Below are 16,913 nucleotides of genomic sequence, written 5' to 3' on the forward strand. Positions count from 1 at the left end.
TCTTAGATTCAGTGAAAATTTTGTAACAATGGTTTTTAGATCTATAGTAACAAGGTAACACACATTAGGTGGCTTAAAACCACAGAATTGTTTTCTTTCAGAATTCTGGAGGCTAGAAGCCTGAAATCAAAGGTGTCAGCAAGGTCATGTGTCCTCTGAGGCTTTGGGAGAATTCCCGCTTGCCTCTTTCCGGTTACTGGTGGTGGCCGTCAATCGTTGGCATTTCTTGGCTTCTAGCTAGCTGCGCCATTCCAGTCTCTGCCTTTGCAATCACAGGGTATTCTGTGTGTCTCTCTTCACATGACAGCAGTCATATTGGAGTAAGGGCTCCCCCTGCTACCCCAGTATGCCATCATCTTAACTAATTACATCTACGATGATCCCATTTCCAAATGGACTCAACATTTTGAGGTACTGCGGGTTAGCCCTGCCGCATATCTTTTGCGGGGGTTGGGGGGGGCACACAATTCAACCCATAACAAGTGCGAAGGAATATACCGAGTCTATGGCAGAGAAAACTCTATGTGTTCACAAATTCTGTTTCATAGTCTTCCCTCCCGGGCACAATACAATTTGTATTTTCTAGTCCCCTGGGGGTAACACAAGACCATGTGATTAATTATGGACAATGAAATCTGCGAATGAGAGATGTGTGGGACTCTTGGGTTGAGGGAGGGAGAACGGCGTGACTCACAGTACGTGGATGGCCCTTAGGGAAGCGAGCACGAGAGCAGTGCGATGGGATCCGAACAGCCAGCATCTGTGAGTCACCGTATGGATGGGAAAGCACCCCATGATGGAGAGTGGTCCCCTCGACAGTGGTCTTTGTGTCAGGGAGAAACAAGCGTGTCTGCATTAAACACTGCGATTTTGCAGTCGCTTGTCACAGTGGCATGATTTAGCCCATCCCGATGAATACAGAGGATGAAGCAAGGGGGGGGTGAAATGAAACTGTGAATTTCCACATCATTTTCTACAAATATCTACCAGTTCTTTCAAAGGATGAAACACTCCTTTCAATACCTAAAAATCAATTAATATAACAAACCATGTCAGTAGAGGGCAAAAAGCCCATGTAATCATGTCAACAGATGTAGAGAAAGTATTTGAAAAAAATCCAACACCCTTTTATGATAAAAACACTCCACAGGGGCGCCTGGGTGGCGCAGTCGTTGAGCGTCTGCCTTTGGCCCAGGGCGTGATCCCGGCGTTCTGGGATCGAGCCCCACATCAGGCTTCTCCACTGGGAGCCTGCTTCTTCCTCTCCCACTCCCCCTGCTTGTGTTCCCTCTCTCGCTGGATGTCTCTCTCTCTGTCAAATAAATAAATAAAATCTTTAAAAAAAAAAAACACTCAACAGACTAGGAGAAATGAACTTCTTCAATCTAATAAAAGGCATTTATGAAAAACTCATAATACAATTAAAATATGATTCAACTTGAGGTCCTAAAGGGTGAGGTATTTCTTTTTCTTTTTACTATTTTATCGCCCAGAAGAGTGACAGGCTCACACATACTACTTTTCAGAAGAGCAACATCTCTATTTTAAAGGTTTATTTATTTATTTTAGAGAGAGAGAGGGAGAGAGAGTATCTCCAGCAGACTCCCCACTGAGTGTGGAGCCAGAAACAGGGCTCTATTCTTGACCCTGATATCATAACCTGAGCCAAAATCAAGTGTCAGTGGCTTAACTGACTGAGCCACCAGGCGCCACTCGACATCTCTATTTTATTTTATTTTATTTATTTTTTATTTTTTTAAAGATTTTATTTATTTATTTGACAGAGAGAGAGACAGCCAGGGAGAGAGGGAACACAAGCAGGGGGAGTGGGAGAGGAAGAAGCAGGCCCCCAGTGGAGGAGCCTGATGTGGGGCTCGATCCCAGGACTCCAGGATCAGGCCCTGAGCCGAAGGCAGACACTTAACGACTGAGCCACCCAGGCGCCCCTCAACATCTCTATTTCAAAGATAAAATTAAAAATGCTTACTTGTCCTGGTCAGGATAGACTAGGTCATTCTTCATGAGCAATTCCCAAAGCTTAGAGGTTTATAAATAGTAAGAGTTTATGTTTTGCTCTCATGCCACGCCATGGAGGTTGGCTATGGGCTCCACTCCACCCACAGCTTCTGGTTTAGGACCTATGCTGAAGTCACTATCTCAAATATTGGTGGGTTTTATGACAGAAGAAAAGAGCTCTGGAGCAGCTGAATGTTCCAGCCTGGAAGTGACACATGCCATTTTTGCTTACACTTCATTAGACAGAACCAATCATATGGTACAACCCAACCACAAGGGGTCCTGGGTGTGTAATTCTTCTATGGGCTCCCCAAACAATGAACTTCAACTGTGTGATGAAGAGATTAATGGATTAGCTTATTGTAAAAAAATTCAAATAGTAGAAAAGTAATGCCCCAGAGATAGCCACTGTCACCAAATTAAGTTGATATATATTTTCTAGACTCTTGTAGACCTACACATATGTGCTCACACATACATATAATTTAATTTAAAAGCATCCCACTGGAAATGCTATTCTATAATCTGCTTCTCCCTGCCCTTATCCATATAGCAAGGTTGTATTTCTCTGTGTCCAGACTTTAAGTCTACCCCACATCTTTTTTTTTTTTTTTTAAGATTTTATTCATTTATTTGACAGAGAAAGAGAGAGAGCACAAATAGGCAGAGTGGCAGGCAGAGAGAGAGGAAGAAACAGGCTCCCTGCTGAGCAGGCAGCCCGATGCGGGGCTCAATCCCAGGACCCTGGGTTCATGACCTGAGCTAAAGGCAGACGCTTAACCAACTGAGCCACCCAGGCACCCCTACCCCACATCTTTTAACTGATGCACACTATTCCACTTTGTGGATGGACCATGGCTCGCTTAATTGACTCCTTATGGGGAACATGTAGGTTCTTTTTAATTTTTTTTTTTTAAAGATTTATTTATTTATTTATTTGACAGGCTAGAGACAGCCAGCGAGAGAGGGAACACAAGCAGGGGGAGTGGGAGAGGAAGAAGCAGGCTCCCAGCGGAGGAGCCTGATGTGGGGCTCGATCCCATAACGCCGGGATCATGCTCTGAGCCGAAGGCAGACGCTTAACCGCTGTCCCACCCAGGCGCCCCGATTCTTTTTAATTTTTGATATAAGTGAACACTTGTAATCAATATTGGGTTTTTTTTTTTTTTGCAATCAATATTCCTGAATATACATCTTAGCCAGCAATAGATATTTGTGACAACTGAATGAAGAGGACAAAAAAATAATGTGAATGAAGATAACCAATTGCCAGTGATTTAGGACTCCAAACACATAGCAACTTAAGAAAAAAAGATATTATTCAAACCCTTTTGCATGGTTCAGCATATTTCAGAACGGCAAAAAGGCATCAGAATTCCTAACTATGTTAATGTCGCAAGTCATTCACATTAGCATTCCTAGAGTTCCCTTAAACTCCTGGATTCCTGTTCAAGTAAAACGTTTGCTTGATTATAAAATGTGACATCCCCTTTCCGAGTCCGTGGAAACCGGGTAGATTGCAATACTCTTGCCCTATCGGAGAAGTCTGAAGCCCCAGAGAAAAGAACCTGATGGTCCTGTGACTCCTCATTCATTTTTGTCTTCAGTTCCAATTCTTTAACCGTGTTTAGAGAATGACTAGTGATTTAAGTAAGAAATCTGAATCTCAAGATAGTCAGGGTTTTAGCAGTTTAAACCCATCAAGAGTGTGCTAGCTTGCCAAGCTTTGTGATTATGGAGGTGTTTACAGTCCCAGGAGGAGAGTGACTTTGGTCAGCTCTCAGTTTGGAGGGGTTAAGTAGTTTGTAGTTGGTGGAGGGGGTGAGAGGGGGGAGGGTCCTGTGGAAGATAAATGAGTTCCTCCATGTATGAACTTACTCCCCAGGCTACTCAACTCAGCTCAGCTCTCCCGGCAGCCCTGCTGGGGTCCTCACTGTGAGACACTCAGCACCTCGCTTGGAGCCCTGCAGGAAAAATAAACCCCACTGATCGAGCCAAAATAGTGGGGAGGGCTTGAGTAGCTTTAGGACATTCTGAATCAGGGGAAGAAAGCAGAGTGGGGAGTGTTAAAGATAGGCTGGTGCCCATTGTTCATCTTTTCCACATGAGCTTTATAAGGACTCCTCACAAAAGATAACAAAGCAACCAGAAAAAAAAATTATTCTTAGTCAAGCTAATCTATTTCCTTTTCAGTTCAAGCTGCATAGGGTATGCATAGCAAATGAAAAAAAACCTGTTCGATTTTAGCAATTTTGTTGATGTAGTTATTTTCTTAGCTTCTGTGTGTGTGTATGAAGAGAGAGAGAGAGGGAAAGGAAAGAATAAGGGGGGGAGGTTTTTTTAAAAAGGATTTATTTATTTATTTTAGGGAGTGAGCAAGCATGAGTTGGGGGAGGGACAGGGGGAGAGGGAGAGGGAATCTCCAGCAGACTCCCTGCTGAGCACGGAGCCAGTCACAGGGCTTGATCTCATGACCTGAGCCAAAATTAAGAGTTGGATGCTCAACCGACTGAGCCACCCAGGCCTCCTGGGGGGGAAAGTTAATATAATCAGGAATCACAGCAAATTATTATTTCTGATTTAGAAATAAGGAGTAGGGGTATATTAGCCCAGGCTGCATAACACGGTATCACAGACCTGATGGCTGAAACAATAGGAATTTATTTCTCAGAGTTCTGGAACCTGGGAAGTCCAATATTAAGGTGCAGGCCAAGTAGGTTTCATTCTGAGTCTTCTTCTCTTGGCTGGTACGAGGCTGCCATCTTGTCGTGGGCTCACATGACCTTTTCTTTGTGTGTGCAGAGGCAGAGAGACAGAGAGCCAGCATCTGGGGCCACTAATCCCATCACGAAGGCCTCCCCCTCATGACCTCATCTAACTCAAATTACCTCCCAAAAGTGCCATCTCGAAATACTGTGACACTGGGGGTGAGGGTGTCTACATATGCATTTGGGAGGGACACAAACCTTCAGTCCATAATAAAGGGTGTGAAATTCTTTGCTTGCCATTTAGTCCCCAAGAAGTTCCTGGAAAATCGAACTTAAAATTTCGATTTGTATATTCTCTAACCTAAAAACCTCCACTCTAAAAATGATGGACATGCAAACATTTCTCCTTTGCCCCTTCATCTTGCATGGGGTAGAACTTCTCCACCTTCGAAACACCCTCATCCCTCATATAAAATCCTTACATCTATTTTTTTTAAATGGTGGATTCCAGTGAAGATGAAAGGAAGAAGCAAGGAGAAGCAGGGAAAGCCATACTTGCAGTGCTGATCCTAGGGGCCAACCCCTCGATACCCTCCTGCTTGCCAATTATCCTCCTTCCTCTACTTTCCAAATCTTTAATTTGACTTCATTTTGTTATCTACCTGAAATCCCACAATTGAAGGGCCATTTGGGCTAACAAGCATTAGCTTTTACAATGCAAATGTGTGTGTGTGTGTGTGTGTGTGTGTGTGTGTGTGTAGGAGGAGAATGCCATGTGAACGGACTATTCATTATTCTGACAATAGAGGAATATTGGTCAATCCAAGTGCTTTCCTTCCCAGCAGATGGCTGAGGCTAGTTCCACCGAAACTGCAGAAGTTGTCTGAAGGGAGAAGAGCTGGAGCGAGGAGCAGCGGATGTGGGGAGAGAGCGGATGTGGCACAAGTGTGTTCACCCGAGCACATCGCACCTTGAAAAGCGCTTGTCCCATCATGGGCATGCCACATATTTGTTGGGTGAGTGAAAGAAAGAAAGCCTCTTGAAATATCTTTGTAGAGGATACCAGAGGGTGAGTCTTCAGCCTTGTAAAAGGCTGCTAACGTAGCCTAACAACTTCCTCTCACCGTTGCTGAGATTACCCAAGTGTGACTCTGTGTTTTCCTTTTCCTCTCTGTCGGTCCTTGCTGGTCTCACTCGGGGAGGCTGCCTCTTCTGTTTGTATCACTGTAGATAAACTGTTTCACTCTGCAACTTGCATTTAAAAACTAACGGGGAACCTCTTGAAAAAAAAAGATGCAATTTTAGGAATATAGGGAAGGTAACCACTGACTGATGCTGGAATCTTCCATACATCTTCACTCCTTAGCTCAAGGTTCATCATATTTGGAAATACAGCAAAAGAGCACCAGACGCTTGGGTTCTAGCAAATGCTTTTCCCTAAATTACTGAGTGATGTGACACCAAGTACTTTTTGTACCTTGCTTTTCTTAGAATATTCTATTTGTCCCTTTTGAACCTAGCAATAGTACTTTCTATACAAAGCAGATATTTAGAGGCTTGAATTATCTTTATGCAGAAAGGTTTCAAGTGATGTCATTCCAGACTAGATTTACTATAAACATTAATAACAGTGTTATATTGTTTATTTTGGAACTAAGAAGCAAATATGAGTAGCCTGTTTATTTCATACCTTTTTCTTTAAGATCGGTGATCCATTAAATTGGAATAATTATAAGTATGCTTGGAGAGCCTTTTTTAAAAATGTGGATCAGAATCTTGCTACTGAAAGGAAAGTGTAGAACTAACGGATTGGATGACCTGCGCCTTTTGTTGTTGTCAGTGGGTTTCTTCCTCCCTCTGGGTGTCAACAAGAGGCCCCACCCTTGGCAGGGCGTTGGCCTTGCCCTCCGGACACTATTAATTCTGGGCTCCCACTCCTTCGGGCATATCCTTGGTGCAGGGGCCTGGGCAAGCCGGTGTCAGTGTGTACACTGAACTGGGTAGAGGAGACCCCCCAGGTGGGTGAGGTGTCCCGGATCCTCCGTTAGCTCACCGCTCTTTGCCCCATCCTCCCACTTGCTGGTTTGAAGGCCAAGAATGGCAGGGCGGGGTATCTGTGGCCGGGGGGCAGGGAAACTGCTCAGGTCGGGGCTTGTCTTTGAGCAGCAACTGATCTTGCTTTCAATCAATTATTGGATAACTCCTGGATCATCCAGGGAAGTGATTCGTGTAGGCAAAGAGCATAACTTCCAGGTGTTTCGGGAAGACATACCTCCAAGTACCCAGTTTTAATGAAGTGAACAAGTAAGTGATTTTCCTAGAGGACCAGAAGGTGATTTGGCATGGGATGGCCAGCCGGTCATCGGTATGACTTGGCATCCCCGGGGCCATTACCCCAGGGAGAGGCATGGGGCTGCTCAGCGCTACTTTCTGCCACCTCCTGTCTTACACTCTGTGCATTAGCTTCCTGCCCAATTCTGCCTTAGCCACTCCCTCAGCGGCATTCCCGAGCCGCACGGAGACAAGACTCCAACAAGCCCTGGTTTGGAACATGGTGTATACAACTGAAGGGTCGGTTTTACCTGATTGTTCTTTCTTTCACATGATAAAGGTTTCTTCTCTTTTGAAAACCAGGCTCTCAATGGCTGACTGGACTGTGGTATCTTCATATGGTGGAATAGTATGTGACAAAGAAAAAATGAAGAAATTAGAACAACACGGATCAGTGCAGATGTATTTTTAAAAGTCTGCATTAAAAAAACACAAATTACATAGGTACGAGAGGGTACCATTTAGGCAGAATTTAAAAATATGCCAAATGCTGCTGTATGTTGGCTAGAGAAATTTACATATGTGTGGAAGTATAAACAAATGCTTTAGGATGACAACCACAGCTATGCTTATAATATTTCACTTTTTTAACCTGCATGGCAGCCCCAAAGGCATTCTATATTGTTATTCATACCAATCTCTATTTTCAAAAACACTTTACAATAAGTGAATTAAAAATTATTATAATGAGATTTTTTATTCCCTGACTCGTTATACTCCTAAAGGTTTAATATGCATTCTTTTTCACCAGTTGCCAAATTTCATAATTTGGCAAAGAAATGACATTTAGGAGGAATGTTCTTTGATTTCAAAACTTCTCAGTGTCAATGAATTTTTCTTAGAAGGCAGTTTTACCCTCTGAAACAAATATAAGACGTTCTATCAACCTAATTAATGATTAAGGATTTAAAGTAAATGCTGTAACCCCTTTTCGCCAAGAATTCTGTAATTCAGGTATTCATTGATGAAGTATGTTACCTAGACTGCTGTGTCTATCGCACTGGAATAGGTATCACGGGGTTCTGGAGCGGAAACAACTTCACTTTACAAAACGGGGAATACAAAATGAAAACCACCAGAGTGAGTGAGTTCTAGCTGGTGTCCGAAGAGGAGATGTAGCAAAGTACCATGGATATAAACCCATTTGGAGCCTCTGTACCAGAAAGAATGAGTGGGGTCTCCTGAGTCACTTCAGGCTTATACCCATCTGGAATGGGGTGGCAGGAGCTGGATTTGGGGCAGGGATTTCTGTAGCTGAGATAGAACCTCTCAGACTCTGTCTGGGACCCTCTCTCTGCATTCTCGTTGCCTAGACTCCCAAGGTCCTGTAGCTGACCTCCTGTGAGAAGAGCCCTTGGCCCCATGAAAATCTGTAAAAGCCACTCGGAGCTGCGGACCCCGCCGGCCTCGTCCTGAGCTGTGGGCAATGCCTATACCCAGCGTGCTCGGGGATGCAAGTGGCACTCTATGCGAGTGGAGATGTAAAGGCAAGGAAGAGAAATGATGCAATTTCTTCCCCAGCTGGGGAGAAGGATAGCAGAAATGAACGAGGTCTGTGAGGAAATTTATATTAGGGGGTAAACAAATGAGTTTTGTGCCCGCCTCTTTAAGTCTCTTCAATGCCATGTTCATTTCTCTTTTTTGATTACCAGGTAGTGCTGTCCTCAGTCTCTTGGGGCATACTTCTTTCCTGCTCTGGCACAAACTACCCCTCAGGGCTTAAAGTCAAGCAGATGACAGATGATCTAGGCATGTGTCTCTTCATCAGGCTGCCGGATTCGCCCATCGAAAGAGCTGTTTAAAAAACACATCCAGCCGGTCTCAGCCTCTAAAGCTCACATCTTATTTAGTCCAACTTTCACTTTTGAAAAATCTAAAGAAATTCTCATGCAGTGTGTGACCAAAGGAGAGGGCAAGGTAAAAATTTCCCATGCAGGGGAAGGACACTCCTTTATTGTAAATTCAGTTGCTGGTTTAAGAGCTGCTGTCTTGACCTTCTAGCCAACTTAAAAGATGGTTTAGGTTAACACTGAAAATGCAATCTTGCTTGGTTGGCCACGGTGCTTTTCTAGAGGACGCTCTTCAGAGAGCTCTTCCTTTAGGATGATAATGCCTATTGTCTCTTTTGACTTTAAGCGGAAGGAAAACCCTCTGGCACGCGTTCGTTCTCTGTGTACGTATGGAACACCTACTGTGTGTCTGGCCCTGAGCTGGGCCCTTTCTACCCAATCCTACCCCTCTTCCTGGAGACCAAGGATCACATCTCAAAAAACGTTATTTCCACATATCTACAGAGAGAAGAGTCATTGGGGACCATCTCAACAGAAAACAAAACAACTTTGGTCCTGACGATTTAGAAGATACAGCTTGTTTTACTTTTGCCGATGTCTTCCTTCGGGAGAAGTAACTTCACAGTGAAATGCTACGGATATAGGATGGGACTCTACAAGCGGGAGGTCAGGCCCACAGATTAAAAAGAACAAATAGCCTCACCTAGTAAATCTTCAAGTAAGAACTTCTAGAAGCCCCCTGCATCGGGTGGTTGTGCTCCGTGGAACTTTTCCCTCTCATATTCCCCTGCCAGATGGATCCCCACTGTGGAAGCCAGTGTGGGGTCCCTTCCTCACGCTGCACTCCTGAGAAAGGGAAAGTAGCTGGTCCTCTTCCACACAAGGTTGGGAGATCTCATGTAGAAATAGGGACATGGTGGGGTGTCTGGGTGGCTCAGCCGTTAAGCGTCTGACTTTGGCTCAGGTCATGATCCCAGGGTCGTGGGATCGAGCCCCGCATCGGGCTCCCTGCTCAGCGGGAAGCCTGCTTCTTCCTCTCCCACTCCCCTTGCTTGTGTTCCCTCTCTCGCTTTCTCTGTCAAAATAAATAAATAAAACCTTAAAAAAAAAAAAAAAGAAAGAAGAAAAAAGAAATAGGGACTTGGAACAAAATGGAGTAGGTATTTGGCCTTTACCTACCATTCTTTTCTTTTATTATTAATTTTTACATTTGAGTATAGTTGACACACATGCCACATTCAAGTGGAAAACATAGTGATGGGACAAGTTTAAACACTGGGCTATGCTCACGCAGCTACCGTCTAACTGGGAGCCTGTTGCTTCCTCTCCCCTCACCCATTTTGCCGGTCCCACTACCCCCGTCCCCTCTGAAAACCATCCATGTGTTTTCTGTGTTTACAGGTCTGATTCTGCTTTTTGTTTGTTTGTTTATTTATTTGGTTTTTAGAGTCCACATATGAGGGAAATTATATAGTTTTTGTCTCTCTCCTGCCATTCTTCCCAGTTGGAAAATTCAGATCTTCCTCGAGCAGTGGTGAGACGCCATAGTAATAAGCCGGCTTTCTAGCTTACTTGGTATTGTGCACAAGGTGCCTTACTGAGTATCACCGGATCACTGATATATGCACAGAACTCTCCACCCAAAGTGCATTTATTACCTACTGAGATCAAGACCGGAGGGATCTGCTCCATCAGAAACCACTCATATCTTTGAAAAATAGAATTTACTGCTTTAAACAATTTATAATAATTCACCTTTTGTTGAGTAGCTGATACATGTCAGGCCCTTACAAGGTGTTTTTCATATGTTACTGCTAACTATTCCAACAATCTGGAGAGGTGGGCATCATCGTACCTATTTCATTGATGAAGACGCCAAGGAGGAGAAATCTTAACTGACCGCTCAAGCTTATGCGGACAGACAGCAGCAGCACTGGGGTGCAAATCCCTTTCTTCTCTGACGCTGGAGTCAGCTGTCTGTCCACTTCACAAACCTCTCCCGTGTTCAGAACCATCAGCATGGTCAGTGGGTGCCTCGTTAGCTAGACGTGGCTGCTGAATGTACTTGTCTCCTTTGGAAGAACCAGAGACCAGAGATGCATTTCGTTGCCTTGGCCAAGGATGAGTGCATTACACTAGATGCTTTTATGTAGATGGGGGGCCTTATCTTTGGAGGGCAGCTTTTCAAGGACATTTGCCTTTTCTATAAAGCTTAGGATATGAGAGAGATTCTGCCAAAATAATATACTTTTTAGTATTTACCCTTGGCAGGGAGTTTTTGTTTGTTTCTCTTATCATTACATGGGATATCAACCTGGAGAATGTGCTCGTTTAGCTAATGAACCCCTGGACAGAGTGAAGTCTTACTTTTCGATCTTCCCAGAGATGGAGTGGCAGTAAGGCATATAAACATTACATCTAAGCCCTGTGGTCCTTTCCGCGGTACAAGAGACTTCTATCTGCCACTCGGAAAACTTGTATAAGATGAGCCCTGATTTGGGGTTGTTTTTTGGAGGGCAAAGGGTGACGCTGCCTCTCTGATTGCACTTAGTGATACATTTTAATCTATGATTTATGCAACCTGACATTGACATTCATTTAGCTCAGATTACAAGCAAAGTAATTCACTCCTTAATGAAGTGTACCCTGCATGACATATTGACCATGTGAGCTGACAATCATTGCCTTAAAACAGACCTAGGTTACATTTTCTTTTGCATTGAAAGTAGATTGTCAGTTAATAAACTTAAGACAAGGCCTGCTGACCTGCTCTTCTTCCAGAAGTATTTTATTGGAACATCAGAGAAGCACATATTAAAATCAACTGTTGTAATGTAGGGAAAGAGAGAAAAATGCATGTATTCAATGTCATTCAGATGAAAATTTTTTCCATGCATTGAATCAAGGTCCCCTCAACTTCTTTATTTTGAAAACATTTCAAACCTACAGCAAAGTAGAAAACATGATATCATGAATACCTGTACACCTTCCACCTGGATTCACCAATTGTTAACCTTTTGTCACATTTGTGTGTTCTCTCTCTCTTTCATGCGTGTCCATGTGTGTGTTAGTACTACTTGAAAGTAAATTACAGACATCATGACACTTTACTCCTAAACCTTCAGCATGTGTCCTCTAAGAACTAGGACATTTTCTCATGTGGCTAAAACACCATTATCACACCAAAGAAAATTAACAATTCATTAATATAATCTAATATATAGTACATATTCCAGTTTCCCAGTTGTCCCCAAAATGCATTTTAGAGTTGCCTTTTAAAATCCAGATTTCAGGGGCCCCTGGGTGGCTCAGTGGGTTGGGCGTCTGTTTTTGGCTCGGGTCGTGGTTCTGGGATCCTGGGATTGAGCCCCACATTGTCTCCCTCCTCCCAGGGGGGAGTCTGCTTCTCCCTCTGCCTGCCCCCCACCCCACCATTCATGCTTTCTCTCTCAAATAGGTAAAATCTTTAAAAAAATAAAATCCAGGATTCAATCAAAATTTACATCTTGCATTTGTTGTTAAGCATTTATATAGAATTCTGTGAGTAAAAAGGAAAGCACAGGAACGTTGATCCACAATGCTCAGAAAGGGCTAGTGATAAAGTTCTCGTCATGTTTTGTCCCAAAGTATTTCTAACTGATCCCACTGGTAAAGTGTATCATCCACATAGTGGTCGTCTTTTCCTAAAGTATTTCATTCTTTATCCCATTTCACTACATTTATTTATTATTATTTTTTTTAATGATTTTTTATTATATTATGTTAGTCACCATACAGTACATCCCCGGTTTCCGATGTAAGGCTCGATGATTCATTAGTTGGTATAACACCCAGTGAACCATGCAATACGTGCCCTCCTTACTACCCATCACCGGTCTATCCCATTCCCCCAACCCCCTCCCCTCTGTAGCCCTCAGTTTGTTTCTCAGAGTCCATAGTCTCTCATGTTTCATTCCCCCTTCTGATAATCCCCGTTTCTTTATCCCTTTCTTCCCCTACCGATCTTCCTAGTTCTTATGTTCCATAGATGAGAGAAATCATATGATAGTTGTCTTTCTCTGCTTGACTTATTTCACTTAGCATTATCTCCTCCAGTGCCGTCCATGTTGTAGCAAATGTTGAGAACTTGTTCTTTCTGATGGCTGAGTAATATTCCATTGTATATATGGACCACAACTTCTTAATCCAGTCATCTGTTGCAGGGCATCTCGGCTCCTTCCACAATTTAGCTATTGCCATTTCACTACATTTAAATTGGCGGGCGTGTGGAAGCATTATCCCCTACTCAGAATTTTAAAAGCTTCAATCTCATAAACCTGTTTTCTTCTAAGGTTTCAAAATAGTTGGAGGATTCAAGCCCCAAATCTAGAGGATTCATACCAGCTCCACTCAAAAAGGGAAAAGACCCATGAACTTTCCTGCTTCAAGCAGTTTTTCAGCGATATGTTTAGAATGAATTATAAGTTTCAGATAATTGAGTTTTCTTCTAATTTAGACTTCTACTTATTCTCTTGAAAGCAAAATGTGTTATAATTAAAAATGGAAAGAAAAATTAATTTCAAAGCACTTTCACTGGGGCAAATGATAGTTTTATTACTGCCAGGGACATTGAGGGATCAAGTTTAAGAGAATGTGGTTGAAATCAGTGCTGCAAATGCACTTCTCTTCTATAATTATGCATGTCTAAGGTCTTGTAAAGTGGCTGTAGAACTGCTTCAGAGTTGTGTTTAAAGGAAATATTGAGAAGCTGCATTTTGTGAATTACGGTTGTGCGGATCTTCGTACTCCGTCTGATGTCGTATTTTCATTAGCAGTGCAAAAACTACTGCAGGAAAGGGAAGAGCGGACTGTGACCTTTTATGTTCCCTTCGTAAAAGGCAGGAGCATTTTTTTTTTTAAGATTTTATTTATTTATTTGAGAGAGAGCGAGAGCGAGAGAGCGAGAGCATGCAAGAGACCACAAGCAGGCGGAACTGCACATTGAAAGGGAGAAGCAGGCTTCCTGCTGAGCAGGGCGCCAGACCCTGGGCTGATCCCAGGACCCGGGGATCATGAGCTGAGCCCAAGGCAGACGCTTAACTGACTGAGCCACCTAAGTGACCCATCAGCAACTTTGTTTTTAAAGAAGCAAAACAATATTTTCCTCTTTCATATTATATCATAAAAAGGCAATCAGTGCAATGTATTTAAAAACATCAGCCTCCTCCTCCCCCAAGAAACCCTTGTCAATTGGTGATTGCCATTGAATTTTAAAATGAGCTGGAAGTTTCTTCTGACATTTTTTTTGATAGTAGGAAAAAATACATATTTCAGCACGCCTAAGATACATTTTTCATCTTTTTTTTTTTTTTTAAGATTTTATTTATTTATTTGACAGAGATAGAGACAGCCAGAGAGAGAGAGGGAACACAAGCAGGGGGAGTGGGAGAGGAAGAAGCAGGCTCACAGCGGAGGAGCCCCATGCGGGGCTCGATCCCATAACGCCGGGATCACGCCCCGAGCCGAAGGCAGACGCTTAACCGCTGTGCCACCCAGGCGCCCCCATTTTTCATCTTTTAATATCTGAAATAAGGCTGCTTCTTAAAAGAGATGTCCTGAAATTTTTTAAATTAGGATTTTTTTTTTTTACTTTCTTCGTGATATTACATAAAATCATTGTGCTTCCATTATGCTAAGCAAAATAACTCAGACAGAGAAAGGCACTACATGAAAACACATACGTGGAATCTGAAAAAAGGCAAACCTGTAAAAAACAGAGAGTAAAATGGGGATGGACAAGATTGATGGTGTTTAAGGGTGCGAATTTATAACCAGTAGAAAATAATACCTAGGGATCTAACACGGTATAATGAATATATTGTAATTATGTAATTATTGTGTAATATAATAAATAGTGCTACAATGCAATTGTATTATACAAAGTATAAATGCATTAAAGTAACACGTCGTACGCTTTAATCGTGCACAGGGTTTCATGTCAAATTTGTTCAATAAAAAAGGAAAAATAGTAATTGTGCTTCTCAGAGTTGGTTTCTTAGTTTCGATGACGTACAATATTGAACAAGACAATATTATGCTATACTATAATATACCCATCGATGTGTAATCCATACAGAAGGCACATAGTTTTTTTTAATGAGGGTATTAGAACCTAGTATTTGTATAATTGAGAAATTAGAATGTGGTCGTAAAGAACTTATATCACAAAGCATGGGATATCTTTGGATAAATCAACACACATTAAACCAGATTTTTTTTAATGTTCTTTGTATTATATGTTAGTCACCATACAGTACATCCCTGGTTTCTGATGCAAAGTTCGATGATTCATTAGTTGCGTATAACACCCAGTGCACCATGCAATACGTGCGCTCCTTACTACCCACCGGTCTATCCCATTCCCCCACCCCCCTCCCCTCTGAAGCCCTCAGTTTGTTTCTCAGAGTCCATAGTCTCTCATGCTTCATTCCCCCTTCTGATTACCCCCCCTTTCTTTATTCAAAAATATCAGTGGCTGATTTATCAAGTGCCTTTTTCGAGAAATATAATTTAATGGTTTTAATCTAGTCTGCTTCTGCATTTCTATTTCTGGCCTTATTGGATTTATTAGAGAGTACCATCTTGCCATTCAGAGTGTCCGCCAGTTCTCCTACCAGAAATAATGATCTCAGAGTCCAGGCGAGGTGGGTGTCAGCCTGGGATTTACTCAGTCTGAGAGGGTTGTTTCTGTAGACAAACCATTTTGCTACTGAGAGCAATCTTAATACTGGAAGAAATAATTCATAGATTATTCTGAAGGCAGTAAATTTGTTATCCTCACATTTCTTTGTATTTAAGAATGTGAAGACTAGCTGAACTCTCCTTTTGGGAAATACGTGGTTTCAATAGCGTGGCTGATCCGGGCCCCCAGGATAACTTTGTGCTGCTCCAGACGGCCGACGGGTGCTGTCATGAGGGTCCCCCACTGTTCTGATTCGTGGAGATACACACACAGTGCTGGGAACTCGGCACACTGTTCAGGGAACATACCTATATTCAGAACAATATCTAAATTACAAGCCTAGTGAATTTGCACGAACGGAACATATCCGCATAACCAACATCCAGCTCAAAACCCAGAACTTCTCCAGCACCTGGCAGCCTCCCTCACGTCTCTTCGATGCAGTCACCCCCCGGGAGCCTCAGGGCCTTCCCGATGGTCATCTCCATGAGTGAGCTTGCCCTACATTTTGCAGAGTCCCATGAATTAAGTGGCCGCACACTCTTCATTTTGAGTCACATCCTCGGTACGGAAGGCGCTGTCTCCTCACGTCAGCGTTTCTGAAGACTGACTTCAAGGAGTTGGTAGATACAACCAGAAGGTGGTGCCTCAGTTTTTTTCCACAGAACATTCTCAGGTGATGCAGATGTGGCTTTTCACCTTTGTGCTTGCCGGGGAACTGCTACGCCATACTCTGGGTTCAGAAAGGAACCACTGAGAAAAAAGGAAATAGGATGTCGGGGGGCATCTCCCAAAAGAATCGTAATAGAGGCAGAAGAAACAGTCCTGGGGCAAATACACCATTGTATCGATGTAAGTATCTTCGTGATGGTCAAGGGAAAGCTAGGGTTTTCTGAGTTGAATAAGCAGAGTATTTAAATGCATAAAATGTGGGGGAAATCCATAGTCATGGAGAGATCTTGGATAATGAACTCTTTAAGTGCGTAAAGGTAATGGGGACCGCTTTTCTGATCCACTAGCTTACTGTCTACACGAGCTCCCCAATAGGATCGATGCAAGGATCAGGAGAATAGCTCTGTGGAATACTTGGCGTTTTCTTTCTTGCTATTCATGGGACAGCAAGATGGGCGGGGACGCAGAGGGAATGGAGAGCTCGGTTAGTCTCAGCTCCACATGCTGCAGGGGTGGTGTGGAGGGAAATGGACTGGAACCATCCACTCCTTTCCGTGGGGTTGTCGAAGCACACTTTAGAAAAATAATTCTAGGGATGTTAATATTTGACTCGGGGGCTTTTGATTGTGTATGGCCTGGGAATGGGGGTGGCTTGGGCATGTCACTGAAATTTGG

At 43.0% G+C, this 16,913-nt stretch overlaps 1 long non-coding RNA gene across 1 annotated transcript in view; it reads left to right on the forward strand.

Annotated features, from left to right (window-relative positions):
• The window catches only part of LOC130543163 (uncharacterized), an 82,566-nt gene that overhangs the window by 38,382 nt on the left and 27,271 nt on the right, over window positions 1-16,913 (forward strand). Inside the window, exon 3 of the long non-coding RNA XR_008958296.1 lies at window positions 5,570-5,740. This is a non-coding gene — a long non-coding RNA (uncharacterized LOC130543163). The remainder of the gene's footprint in view (window positions 1-5,569; window positions 5,741-16,913) is intronic.

Source organism: Ursus arctos, unplaced genomic scaffold (genome assembly GCF_023065955.2).
Source record: "Ursus arctos isolate Adak ecotype North America unplaced genomic scaffold, UrsArc2.0 scaffold_8, whole genome shotgun sequence".
NCBI classification, from domain to species: Eukaryota; Metazoa; Chordata; class Mammalia; order Carnivora; family Ursidae; genus Ursus; species Ursus arctos.